Genomic DNA, 13622 nt, shown 5'->3' with positions numbered 1-13622 from the left:
ATAGTATACACTGTGGGGTGAGGGGAGGGTGGCTCAGCAGTAGAGCATCTGCTTGGCATGCAGAAGGTCCCAGGTTCAGTCCCTGGCATCTCCAGTTAAAAGGACCAGGCAGTAGGAGATGTGGAAGACCTCTGCCTGAGGCCCTGGTGAGCTGCTGCCAGTCTGGGTAGACAATACTGACCTAGATGGACCAATGGTCTGATTCAGTACGAGGCAGCTTCATGTGTGTTCGCTGTAGATCATAGAAAACTAGAAGGATGAAAAGAGTGGTCTTGGTGCTTATAATGAAAAATAAACTGCCCTCCTGTTGTCTCAGAACTGCAGAGCAGTAGAGAAGGAGGAATTGGTGCAACTTTGGAATGAGATCCACTATCACAAAACTATGGAGAAATGCCATAAAGAGTCCTTGACACCTGTTCAGAAATTCCGGTGCAGAAAAAGGTACTTGGTGGGAGGGAAGATGTAAGTGGGGCCAAAAGAAGTCTCTGTTGAAAGGGACTGATTGATGAATTGCTTGCCGGGGAAAATTGGAAATCGGTTAAGCTTGCTAACCAGATTGGTCTAGCGCTGTCTTTCCCTGTTGCTGGAGGATTCCACAGCAGACTTTGGTGCTTACCTTGCAATGCCAGAACTCACGCCAACCTGGAACTCCTCTCCTGAACTGTTAAATCCTGAGGGCTATCTGAAAAGGTCTACAGAAACATCTCTGAGGACAAGAGTGAAGGGAGTGAGATCTTGAAAGGTGGAGGATGTTTCGTGTATGTGGCTGGAACTCCATTCAGGTCATTCAGGGCTTTGTAGGCCAGTGATCTCCAGTCTGATACCTGTGCATGTCATGGCACCCATCAATGGCTTCCTGGATCCAATTTGTGGAGTGGTTGTGGCATTTCCGGCGACCCAGTGACCCAGTCTCTCCCATCGACCCTGCACCATCCCCCGATACTCACCCCACTGCACTACACGCCCCTTGGTCACAAGGCTGCCAAGGTGGCTGCCAAGCAGCAGTTCAGCAGCAGCCACCCCTAGACGGCCATGGCGGGGACCCCATAATGTGTCAGGGAGACTGGCGCCGTTCCCTTGCCGCTGCACTGGTCGGCTGGGCCATGTGCCTAGATGGCTCATACTTGCGGTGGCTTGCCTGGTGAGGCCATGTGTCGCCAGGCTGGCACGTGAGGCCAGGGGAGTTCTGTCTTCGGGGACCCCTGCCCGATCCAAGAGGAACAGCGCCTCACTTGCAGAAGGGGGTGTGACAACAGAGTGCATTAGCTGGCTGTGGAACGGGCAGGGGCACTTTGATTGTGGCACCTAGGAAGGTGTGCTGAACCTGCTTCACCTGTTGTGGGCTCCAGAAATAGGGTGATTGTGGTACCCACCAGTGATGGGGGGTGCCAGGTGGGCTGGGGGGACACTTGTACCATGTCCCCTGGGCAAGGAGGGTGCTTAGTGGACGTGCCTCAGAGAAGCCTCGGGTGGCCCGCGCAAGAGCAGTTGGGGCGAGCGAGGCAGTCCGCAGCTGCTGTGCTGGGTGGCACCGCTAGGCAGCACTGCAGACAGGACATAGCCCCTGGGTGATGAGGGTCTGAACTGCTCCACCTGGGTGGTGCCGCCAGTCCCAGGTGCTGACTGCGGTGGGCAGGGCTAACACTAGGGAGGGGCCCCCGGTGGCCCAGCCCCACCCACCCCCGCCCATCCAAACAGCCGCATCTCATTAATCCAGACACCTGGCTGGCACTGCACAAGCATAGCTGCTTGCGAGGCCTCCACGGGGTGCCAGGGGAGGAACGGACCACAAGGCTGTCTCCAGGCACCAGGGGGCAGCCCCCCCCCATGGGGAGACAGCTGGTCCATGAGGCTGAAATGCCAGAGCTGCAGCCGCAAACAGAACTCTATCCCCCGGGTTGCAGGACATCCCGCCTGTGATCTGGCAACCACCTGCCGCCCCGCTCACATCTTGGCTTGTGGGGGCAGGGTTCATGCCAGTAGGCCCAAGCCCCACCCAACTCATGTCTCCTGGCCCACCCAGCCACTCCCTCCTCTGGCCCACGGAACATGGGATGCAAGGGGAGCCCTGGGTGAGTTAAATAGAACAGAGACAAAAGCAGCTTGTAGTTCAAACTTCATTGCTCATCACATGTTCCAGGGGGCATGTGGCCGTGCACCAGACCCAAGCCCCCGGAAGGAGGCCTTGTTGAAAGTCTGGAGGCCCAGTGGGTCTGCCCAGCCTGCCTGGCCAACTCTGCGCCACACCCACTTGGGGTGGGGCACCGGGGCTTGACAGCATCTGGGTGAGCTCCAGGGGCGGGCCCATCCCGGCATGTTGGCTCAGATGGGCTACCACGGCCAGGGCCATGCCCCTCACTTTTCCTGATGGATGGCGACCTGCCTGCAATGGAAACACACACACGGCTAGCCAAGTGTACTGGCTCTTGCCGCACCATTTGCTGCCGAACCAGGCTCCGAGGTGGACTCCATGCCTGGGATCAGCAGTGGCGCCTCAGACATGGACCTCACTGGTGCAGCGCTTGTATGGACAATGACTAACCCTCCTTGAAGAGAGCGCTGTGCATTGGTGAGCTCGACCTGTCATGGAACAAGGCCAGCGAAAGAGATCTCTCTGGGCTCAGGGGGCATGGCCACCTAGCTGGCCCCTACTCCTGCCCAGCCACCTGCCCAACCTGGCCACACCCTGCCTCCTGGGATCCTACCCACAGCCCCGAAGTGATTGGGTGCCAGAGCCCCAACGCCCATGATAGGCACTGTCAACCGCACACCCACCAACATAGACCACTGCCACCCCTGCCAAGCCCCTCACCAGCAAACCCCACCTGTGATGAGAGTGGAGCTTTGACAGGCTCTGGTGTGGCGGGCAGGTGGAGGGGATACCCGAGCCGCGTCCACCCCCACTTCTCACCTGACAGCAGTTTCTTGCCCCATCCTATGCTAGGACTCAACGCTCAGGTAACCTGAGGGAGAAGTGGTGGTGGGATGGGGGTGGACCACCAGGTATTCCGGACCTTGCCACATCACCCTTATATGAGTGCACCATTCTACCGAAATTCCACAAAGTTCTCCCCAGTGCAATCAGGGACCTCCACCATCACTGCCGGTCTCCTGCCTCGCACACAAAGTCCCTGCACCTAGGAGCTGACTGGCAGAGCCTCCAGCCGCATGCTCACTTACCTGGCCATGGCCGGCACAGCCAGGTGATTTGTAGGGTGGCTGCAGCAGGGATTGGCTGTGGGGAGTGGGGTTCGCCCACCACGGGGTCGCGCCCAAATTGGTCCCCACTTTAGTCCTATTCCTATGTGCCCTCCGACATGGACACCAGGGCAGAGTCAGCCATTAGGTGACGAGTCCAATTCTTCCCAGGCAATGGGCACCTATGGGCCATGCAACCTTTTCCTGAGGTGTAGCCCTTTTGCGCCACTGGGGCGTTCCCACGCCTGGGTAACCTTAGGGAGCTGACTAACTCTGACCCCGCCCTCCACCTCGCCCCCTCCTGTGCCGGAGCAGGGTCGTGCACCACATCTCCGCCTCCATCCAGCCGCCAAGCATTCCCAATGGTGGCAACCCGGCCACAGTAGCACACCTTGTGCCGCCGCCGGCAAGGAGGGGGTTGCGCCCATGTTGGAGCCAGTTCTGCCAGCATAAGCTTTAGTTCACTCCCTGATCAATTTCCACCCCCGCCCTTAGGACTGAGCTGCCCATGTATAGCATGAAGAAGCTTGAGGGCTTTTTCAGGTTTTCCAACGGAAATTCTGAGAAGCACAGAAAAAAACACCTAAGAAGTGTTTTCTGATTTTGAGTGAGAAAAACCTTGTCTTTCAAAGCATTTCACTCATTCCAAATATACACCATGAAAAAGTCTGAGAACTTCCTCAATTTTTCCAATGAAAAAATTGGGAGATTTTGGGGAGCATTGAAAATAAACTGAAGCACTGAAAATAAATATATTAATATTTTTTAATTCAATACCTGTGTCAAATAGTCCAATTTTATGTGCTAATTAAGTTATAAATCATGCATTTTGTATTGTTCAATTAGTAAAATAAGTTTAGGTTTAATAGGAAAGTATTCCATATATTTCAATTTCCCTCCAAATGTCCATTTTTTCTTACGGGGAAACAGACAAGGAAAAACATCGCCCACTGCCATAGCTTCAAAATTTCCAGAAATGTGATGTCTCTAAGTGACACCTACTCCCCATTTTTAAAAATTCCAGGAGCAACCACAGGTTCGTCAAGATTGTACACCCCTGCTGTAGGTTCTAACAGTTTTTACCAGCCCAAGACCGGGAGAATTTTGTATAATGTAAGAATACTGTGACTCAGGAAGGCCTGCTCTGAGCCCCCAAAAGGGAGAAGGCTACACAGAAGACCAGAAGAAGACACTGAGAACAAAGCCAGTGTTATTGCATCTCCTCTCTGGAAGATATAAAGGAGCTGTGTCATGTTTTCAGAGAGAGCTCCTCTTTGTTTTATCAATACTTGGTATGTGTCCAATTAACTACTAAATAAATTCCCCTGGAGAATCTGCAATATGCTTCTAGAATTTTAACCGCTGTTGTACTGGCATGGCCCTCAATATTTGCCCTTTTTCTACTGGTCTCAGCATAGTGTCTGGAGGCATAAGAGTCCAGGGACTAGAGCATCAGGATCAGATGTCTTCCTTTTCATGCCACTGTGGCAGCTTGCCCAAGGAAAGAGCTGTTCGCCTGCTCCCTGTCCCTCTTCAGCACCACCGCTGTTGATGGCCAAAGAGTGGTACTGCAGCAGGGATCAGGCTCTGCCTCGTATTATAAAGCTGCTGTAACCAGCTTGGCTTTTCCATTGGAACAAGTGAACACTGAGCCACTTCCGTCCTTGCCTCGCACCAAGGTTGTCAGATTTGGCATAGAAACAGACATGGGTCTACAGCACTACCAAATCCCTGGTTGTTGTCATCAGCCTAGTGGTATTACTGGAGGGTTTGGTTTATCAGAAGATGTTGAGTGTTTACATCACGGACATGACTGCTTGATGCGCTTTGTGGAATGGGAATAGGACCTCTGTTTTTCTGTCCTTCATGCCCAGGAATCCTCCACCAGCCTCCCTCTGTCCTGATGGAGTGAAAAACAGGAACTACCCAAAGGAGATACGCCAGATGCTGCAGAGGTTTGCCATGGAGATGACTACAAAGCCAAGCAGAGAGCAAATGGTAAATGTGCAGATAGCTCTGAATGTTGTTTGTGTAAACAAGGATCATCAAACTGTGGTTGTCAATACCTAGTCTGTACAAGGGAAGAAGTAAATGAATTTGAGGTGCGGGAGATGGTTGTGGCCAAAGGAAGGTAGAGCAGCTGGATAAAGGCAGGACCAATGAATTATTATGGCTATGGATTAACTCTTTGGTTTACTTCAAAACTCAGGTCCAAATGAAATGTGTCCATATGAAAGGAATGATAACCAGCCATACAACTCTGTAGGCAGCTGCAGCCCAATATACCTTTGGAGATTGCCTTTCTTCCATATGCTCCCTCATGTTTTCTCCACTGTCCTCTTAATGCCACTGATTATACAGGGGGTTAGGAATTCATAGGTACAAAAAGAGGCATACTCAGTGGCTCCCCCTCTCTCCCGTGAGTTGCTTCAGACCTGCCGGAAGCTGCTTCAGACCAGCTTTTCAAAAGCATTGCAATATATACTTCATTTGGGACTTGGGGTGAATAGTGAGAAAGTTTCAGCTTCTTGGATAACACCATATTCTGTTGTTGCATGTTTGAGGGAAAGGGGGTTGTTCTCTGACTAAAGCCTTCATGTTAGGGCAAACTACATCTCAGTAAATAATTAAAAACATACTTTCATTTCTGTAGCCTCCAGTAGCATTCATTTTTCTTACAATGGGCAAGAAGCCCGTCCAAATATCCTAGAAATAGGAATTCTAGTGGATTAATCTTGTCATCCTGTTTGTCAGTCCTGTTCCTAAATACGATGTGGAGAAGGAACCATTCATTTGCATTTCTCTTTTTTTCCCCTTTGTGGGATGACTGTTTTTATTTATGTATATTTTATTTATTTATTTATGATTTTATTTATTTATACCTGATAAGCAGGCACAGCTTGTTGAAAGACATGGGGCCAAAGGTAGAGCTGCTCCATCATGGTGATGTAAATCAGCTCTACAAGATAATCTTGCTGATTTATTAAGTACAAATGAAAAGGACCTTTGTAAAGATGAGGAACAGAGGTGAAGGCCCAGAAAAAAAAATTGGAAAAATTAGGAGATAACGCCCCCCCCCCTCACCCCGAGGGCCTTATTTTACAATTTTTCTGATGGAAAAATTGGAAATTTGGGAGAGTATTGAAATATTTTCTCTTTTATAATGAATGAAATGCTTTTACAGATAAGGTGGGCATGCTGTAGACATATATCCAAGATGCATCTTTGTAGACATAAATCCAAGACATAAATCCAAGATGCATCTTTGCGCCTCGAAGAGTAGAGAATAGTAAAGAAGCTTGTTTCAATTTGGGCTAACCTCAAGTTTTCCAACGAGCTGCATAAGGAAAAAATGCAGGCTCAGAATTAAAAGTTGCAGAAACTGATTCTGATTGGAGTCTTCAGGTGCTGGTGCTTTTATTTTTAAATGTAACTAATTTCAAATATCAAAATATGCTATTAGTTTTATTGTAAGCATGTCACTCTTTTTCAGATTAAATAATATATTTTATGTTATTAACCACAAAGTTTGTGTTTTCTGTTTAACTCCTATTTTTTCCACGTTTCAAATAGCAAGAATTAAGATACATGTGCTAAGGTAACATTGGGTGCACCAATGTGAAGCATCCTCAGATCTTGCAGTTCTCTCTCAAAAAATTTTGTTTGTAGAAAAGTAAAGCTTTTATAACTTAAATTCCATAAATATGTTAGATACTATAATTGTATATGCTAGGTAAGTTATAAAGCATGCAATAAAATTAGGTTTGATAGGATAGTATATAGTGCATATATTTAACCCTTCCCTCCATTTCAGTTTTTTTCTAGGGGGAAATGTTTTTTTCTCCATGGCCAAAATTTCTGGAAATTTTACATCTCAGATGAAGAGCCAATCTCAGCATGATTTATGCCATGTCTTTTGTTCATTTGCAGGAAGAATTGGCTTGCAAAACAAATCTGAAGCCCCAACACATCTATAACTGGTTTGCTAACTATCGCCGTCGTCAGAAAACCAGACCCAATCGACCAGAAGAGCCTATCCAAATATCTGGTGTTGAGAATAGAACCAGCCAAGAGAAATCTCAAGCTAAAAGGACAGAAGGACAGAAAGGCCCAAAAGAGAATGCAGGTCAGCCTTTTTGTTACCAAGCTAAGTGTTATGGTGCACACTGTGAGGAGAGGGAGCCCATTTGGAGTTGGCATGTGGAGATGAACTTACAAAACACAAACATGCATACATGCCATAGTTACCCTCCAGTGCCTTGGGCTACTGTATTTAGTTACAATAAGGTGAGTTTGTGCTTCTGCTGTGGAGGAGGATGGAATGTGACTGATTGAAAAACATTTCTGGGCTTCCAATCAAAACTCTCTTCCTTCTCTTCAACGCTTTAGGATTTCTTGCCATCCTGTTTTTAATCATTACCACAACAGAAAGCTAGTAACTTACTCTAGTGCTAATGATACCTGAGGATGCTTCACATAAAACTATGATGTTATAGATAGCATGGGAAGATAGAACTTTTTATCCATCTCTCATAATCCTAGATCCGTGGGCTTGGAGATCACCAGGCTCTGCCATTCTCATGCATAGTTCATGTTTGTTTCAGTGGGGCTTGTGCAGATATCTCCCTGATGGATGGTGTTCTTCGGGTCAGATCAGCCTGTCTCTCACTGTACCCGTCTTAATGCTACCCAAAATATGTTACTTATGGCAGCAGCTGACTTGCTCTGAATCAGGACAGTGCTGGTCCTAGCAGGAATATGACATTGATGAACCTGCCCTCAATGCAAAAGTTCAGGCTGTGGGTGGGACCTCGTCTTAGAACACAAACCACTGTAGCTTTATTGGAACTCATCAGGAACAGCTCCAAGTAGAAGCAAAGTAGAAAATGTGGATGGAAGACCTCTTTGCTTCTACCTGGAGCCAGTAGACATATAATAAATATTTTTAAAAAATAATTAGGGCTTTGTACAAATGCACATTCAAACAGCAGTCGTGTTCCAGAAATGCACTTACCAGATACCTGTCAAACAAACCATTTTCTTTCCAGTGTCAAATGGCAAGAAAATAAGTTTTGCTATTGGCAGTTGAAATCAGCCATGCACAACGCTGATTGGCTAATCCTGGTAATACTAGAAACTGTCTCCTCTCATGCAGATTGTTTGTTGGGGCTTAGTTGCTATAGGAAAGCAAGGTTGTTTCCCCTGCTTCCCTACAGAATCATGATGCTTTCCTGCACTTGCTGAGTTTTCCCTTTTCTGCAATCTTTCCCAAGCCTACTTTGCTGTGATGTTTTGGGAAAGATTTCAGCAAAGTCAGAGTGGCACCCATGTTGATGGGAGAGTCTAGATCTTCCTGGTCTCATCCACCTTGGCACCATTTTCTCTGCCCCAGTTTCCTGTGATGGCCATCCTTGCCACTGGAGGAATTTTTAAAAGATCAGCATGTTACAGCATCATAACAATCAGTTTTATCAGGGTGGCTCTAGACCAGGGCTTTTTTTCAGCTGGAATGCGGTGGAACAGAGTTCCAGAACTTCTTGAAAATGGTCACATGGCTGGTGGTCCCGCCCCCTGATCTCCAGACAGAGGGGAGTTTAGATTGCCCTCCACGCCACAGCGCGGAGGGCAATCTACACTCCCCTCTGTCTGGGGATCAGGGGGGGGCGGGGCCACCAGCCATGTGACCATTTTCTCTGAGGGCAACCCACTGAGTTCCACCACTTCTTTTCCCAGAAAAAAAGCCCTGCTCTAGACAATACAATTCTGCACAGGCATGCACTTGTTTTAAAGTGCTCTGCACAGTCACATGTCAGCTAAGGGGAACTGCTTCTTTTGAAAAAGGAGAGCTTAAACAAGCACTGGGAGAGGAAAGCTCCTGCCTGTCCCGCCAGCTGCTTTCCTGTGTGAAAACAACATGGGGGTATGTGTATGTTATTTTGCTGCTCCATGTGGAGAATCTGTGCACAGATTCTACACATAGAGCTACAAAATCAGTGAAATAACTCCCCTCAGGTGTGGTTTTCATGCGAGAAAACAGCAGTGAGGGGAGGGCAGGAGCCTTTTCTCCCGCTGTAGCACTGTTGTGATCCCCTTTTAGATCTCCTTTTAAAAAAAGTAGTTCCCCTCAGCTACCATGTGACTGCACAGAGCACCTTAAAATGAATTCATGCCTAGGCAGAAATGTATCATCTAGAGCTGCCTTCAGATTTTCGGAATTCCCAGCTTTCATTTTGAGGGGGGAAAATGTCTCCAGCCCCTTTTGTTGTAGAGGTACACTTTTTCTCTTATATCTGTGCAATGGAAGGAGCAAGAGACTTTTAAAAAATGAATGCTGGGAATTCAGAGAATTTGATAGATTATGACTCTGTAATGATATGTCGATTGCCAGTTAAATAAATAAATTTTTTAAAACCCTGAAAAAGCCTCCCAGTGGCACAGGAGGGAATGGCCACCACACAAAACGAGCAGGATATTCAGGGGCGCTTGCCTGGTGGAATCTCCATTGCTGCTGTGTTGTAGGAGCAATGAAGAAACCACATAAGCCCATCCCCATATGGAAAACACTTCAATCTCTGAGGCAATTTTGCAACTAAAAAATGCAAGTACACTTTAAAAAAAGGCCAAATGAATATAATTTACTTTAATATTTCTGCAATCCTAAACAGAGTTATAGTCTTCTAAGTCCATTGAAGTCAGTGGGCCTAGAAAGGTGTGCCTCCACTTAAATTTGCCTAATAACTGCAGCACTTGCCAATGATGACAAAATGTGCATCTGTCTTTTTCCACAGCAAAAGTGTCTTTTATCTCCTGGTGAGAAAAATAAATATGTGGCATTCCATTTCTAGGCACTATCAGTTGCCTTTAAGCGGAAGGAGGTTTCTCTCTCAAGCGCCCTAAATATTACCCCAAGCTTTGTGTTTCTATGTGAAATCATTGGGAATGTTATCTGCTCTCTCTCAAATTTTCAGGTGGAGTTCATGAAGAAGTTGGCTTGGAGCAGCTGGAGATGCCGCTTGTAACCAGTTATCCGGGCTGGGAGCATGTAGTAAAAGGCCAGAGCTGCTATAGTGATGGGACCTTTTTGTTGCCTGGCAGGTGATGGATACTGTTTTCTCAGGGTCCTTTCTAGATTGCTGCTTTTGGTATTTATCTGTCAAACGTCATCCTTCGTACTCCTCTCTCCTCTCATGAATCAGTCACGATTCAGACATAACTTGAAATGATAATTTATTTTAACTGTATGTTACCGTATGAAATCAGGATTTGGACTGCAGATGAGCACTCAAATACTAGCTTGCGTTTTCAAAGCTGGTTTCATCGCTTTTGCCTCCAAAAAGGCATTTCTGTAGCCTGGGAATGCATGAGGGTGACATCAGGGCACATCAGGATTATACCAGGATGCCCACGTTAATTAAGAATAATTGTAGATGATAAACTGATTTCACACCATGGTTTCAGATCCTGGTTTGATGGATCCTAACTATCGTTAGTAGAGTGGCCTGCAATCATATGACCATACAAGCTGTTGTTTAATTAAACCATGGTTGTGTGTTTTTGTCTAAACTGAGTTTGTGTTCATGGAACCGTTACAGCATCTTACGAAGTAATCACTTGGAAGACTTTGGCACAAGCCGGGAATTCATAAGCCCCATCAAAACTGAAGAATCAACAGCTTTCTATTTCCAAGCTGAGGAAGTGAATGGAAGATGCCTTGGCACCACGACTATGGAATCCGGATGGGAACCCAATAGCACCACTACCAGTCTCTGGATGCAGAACCCCAGCCATGATTCTTATCATTTACAGCCAACACTACAGTGGGCTGAATGCCTGCCAGTTTCTAGAATAGCATCAGAGGCCACTTCCAAGGCTGACGAGTATACTTTTTGGAGCTTGGATGCATCTTGTGAGTCCAAGAGATCTTGTGTTCAGGGGTAGCCCTCCCATAAGCAGGATGTTGTAGTGGATAGGGTGGGCAGCAGCAGAGTGGAAAAAGAGCCACTTGAGAGCACAATCTTCTGCAAACCCATTCTGCCCAAGACCCCTGAAAGGCATTGGGAGCTATGCAAGTGCATGACTGTGGAAAGAATGTTACCATTTGGTTGCAGGGCTGTGATGTCACTCATTTTCTGTTGACCAAGCTGTTATAAGGGTCTCTTAATCTGGGCATTTGCTCCCAATGCAGGTGTGAGATCTGCCTGCAGCAGAATGTCTCCAGGTGTGTGCATTGAGGCCAGGGCGGAGACTGTCAGGGAGGAGGCAAAGAATGAAGGAATCATGCTTAGAGAGAGACAGCTAGGGTACTTGGAAGCACCTCTGCTGCACAGGTAATGATAAGAGACAGTGTTGCATAGTGGTTAGAGTGTTGGACTAAGACCTGGGACAACTGTGTTTGAATCTCTGCTCTAGCATGGAAGCTCACTGGATGACCCTGGGCCCATCACAATCTCTCAGCCAGACCTACCTTACAAGGTGGTTGTTGTGGGAATAAAGTAGAGAAGGGGAGGACACTGTGATAAGCCTATCTGGTTCCTGAATAGGAACAAAAACACTAATGTCAGTCCTAAAATTAATTATGTTCTGTTTCAGCAATTCTTCAACCCTGTATTGGATCCTTGCTAATGCTATGTCTTTGTAAACTTGTATTCATTTACCCTATGACATTGTTTATGGAAATGTCCTTGACACTGTATGGAAATGTCTGCCCTTGTCCTTGCTACTGATTGTACTAATCTCACACTATGTAATCTGCCTTGAGTCTCAGTGAGAAAGGCAGTCTTTTTATTTTATTTATTTATTTATTTCAAATTTGTATTCCGCTCTCCCCGCGAGCGGGCTCAGGCTGGATAACAACATATTAAAAATACAATTTAAAAATTCATATTCATTAAAAACAACACATTTAAAACAGGATGGTGGACAGTCTTCACAGGGAGGGTTAAGATTTATACACCCCTTTTTTCAGACAGGCGGAGGCCCAGCCTCAGCCATATGCCTGGCAGAACAACTCTGTCTTGCAGGCTTGGCGAAAAGATAGTAGGTCCTGCCGGGCCCTGATTTCAGCAGACAGAGCGTTTCACCAGGTGGGAGCCAGGACCGAAAAGGCCCTGGCTCTAGTCGAGGCTAGGTGGGCCTCTTTGGGGCCAGGGGCCACCGACAGCTGTTTGTCCCCTGATCAGAGTGTCTTCTATACTATAATCGGACTATAAATGACAAACAAATAAATAAAATAAAATATTTTAATTTGGTTTGTGGGACTCAGATCCTCTTTGAATAGCTTGTGGACAGTTTCCATTAGCAGGCATTCATACAGAGAGAAAATCTTTGCACCAAACCTCCCTGCTTTATTAATATCTTTGGTGCGATGGCACCCTATGAGGTCTTGCTTGGTTATAGTGGACTGCAGAAAACCACTCCTGGATACATCAGGAACCCTGCTGGGTGAAACGAAAGGTCTACCCAAGTTCCCTCAGTGGCCAACAAAATCTCACAGAATTCAAACCCTGCCCCCCCTAGCAGCTGGCATCCAGAGGTATACTGCTTCTGAATGCAAATGTGAAAGTTCTGTTTCAGTATCATGGCTTATTTCCATTGATGAACCTGCCCTCAATGCAATACTATGAAAAATGAACCACCCCTTGTGGTTTTGACCCAGATTTGGCTTATTTTTTAGCAAGGCTGTTGTTTTGCTTTTAATCCGATTCAGCCTAGGCTTTTTTTACTTTCCAGGAACAGATGAGATTTTCTTAAGAGAGTTAGAACTGTTATGATAGATGTATTGGTGCCCTTTGTATACACAGTCATTTCTTTTGTCCCATTGTCACCTCTGGTCAAACAGAACTTAAAAGTTTTGGAAGCAATGCAAAAATCCGACAACCCCATTATTGTGTACACCCAAGGCAACTCCACTGTCTCCAGCCATCTTGCAATTTGTAGTGGATGTGTGAGCAGCAGTGGGCTTCTTTACTGTGGGAAGGGGGCAGTGCTCTCATTGTGGGTTTTATGAGAGCTGTATGCCTTTCCCCCGTGACTGAGTTCAGTAGCTGAAGGGCCTCTATCTATTCCCAATCCATGCTGCTAAGAATTTTCTCAATCTTCTGGGCCTGTACAAGGAGATAGTGTCCTTCTCCATCCTTGGAAGGAAGGTATCTGTTCATGGGTTAAGCTTCCCAATCACTCCACAAGGCAAGGCATGTACAAACTAATTTGCAAGGCTTTGCGCCTCATTTTTTTCAGGCTCCACTCCCCAGTTCCAGATCAGAGAGATGGATTGAAGGCCTCTACTTCTGCAGTGACTCTCTAGTGTGATGCTGCGATGTGCATCTCCTTGTGCCCTCTTGGAGGTTTCTGCAACTATAGCCAGCAAAATGCTTCAGAACAAGCCCATATGCTGTTGGAGCAGGGGCAAGAGGCATTCATTTTGG

This window comes from Eublepharis macularius, chromosome 13 (genome assembly GCF_028583425.1).
Source record: "Eublepharis macularius isolate TG4126 chromosome 13, MPM_Emac_v1.0, whole genome shotgun sequence".
Taxonomy (NCBI): domain Eukaryota; kingdom Metazoa; phylum Chordata; class Lepidosauria; order Squamata; family Eublepharidae; genus Eublepharis; species Eublepharis macularius.
Note: the sequence above shows the minus strand (reverse complement) of the source record.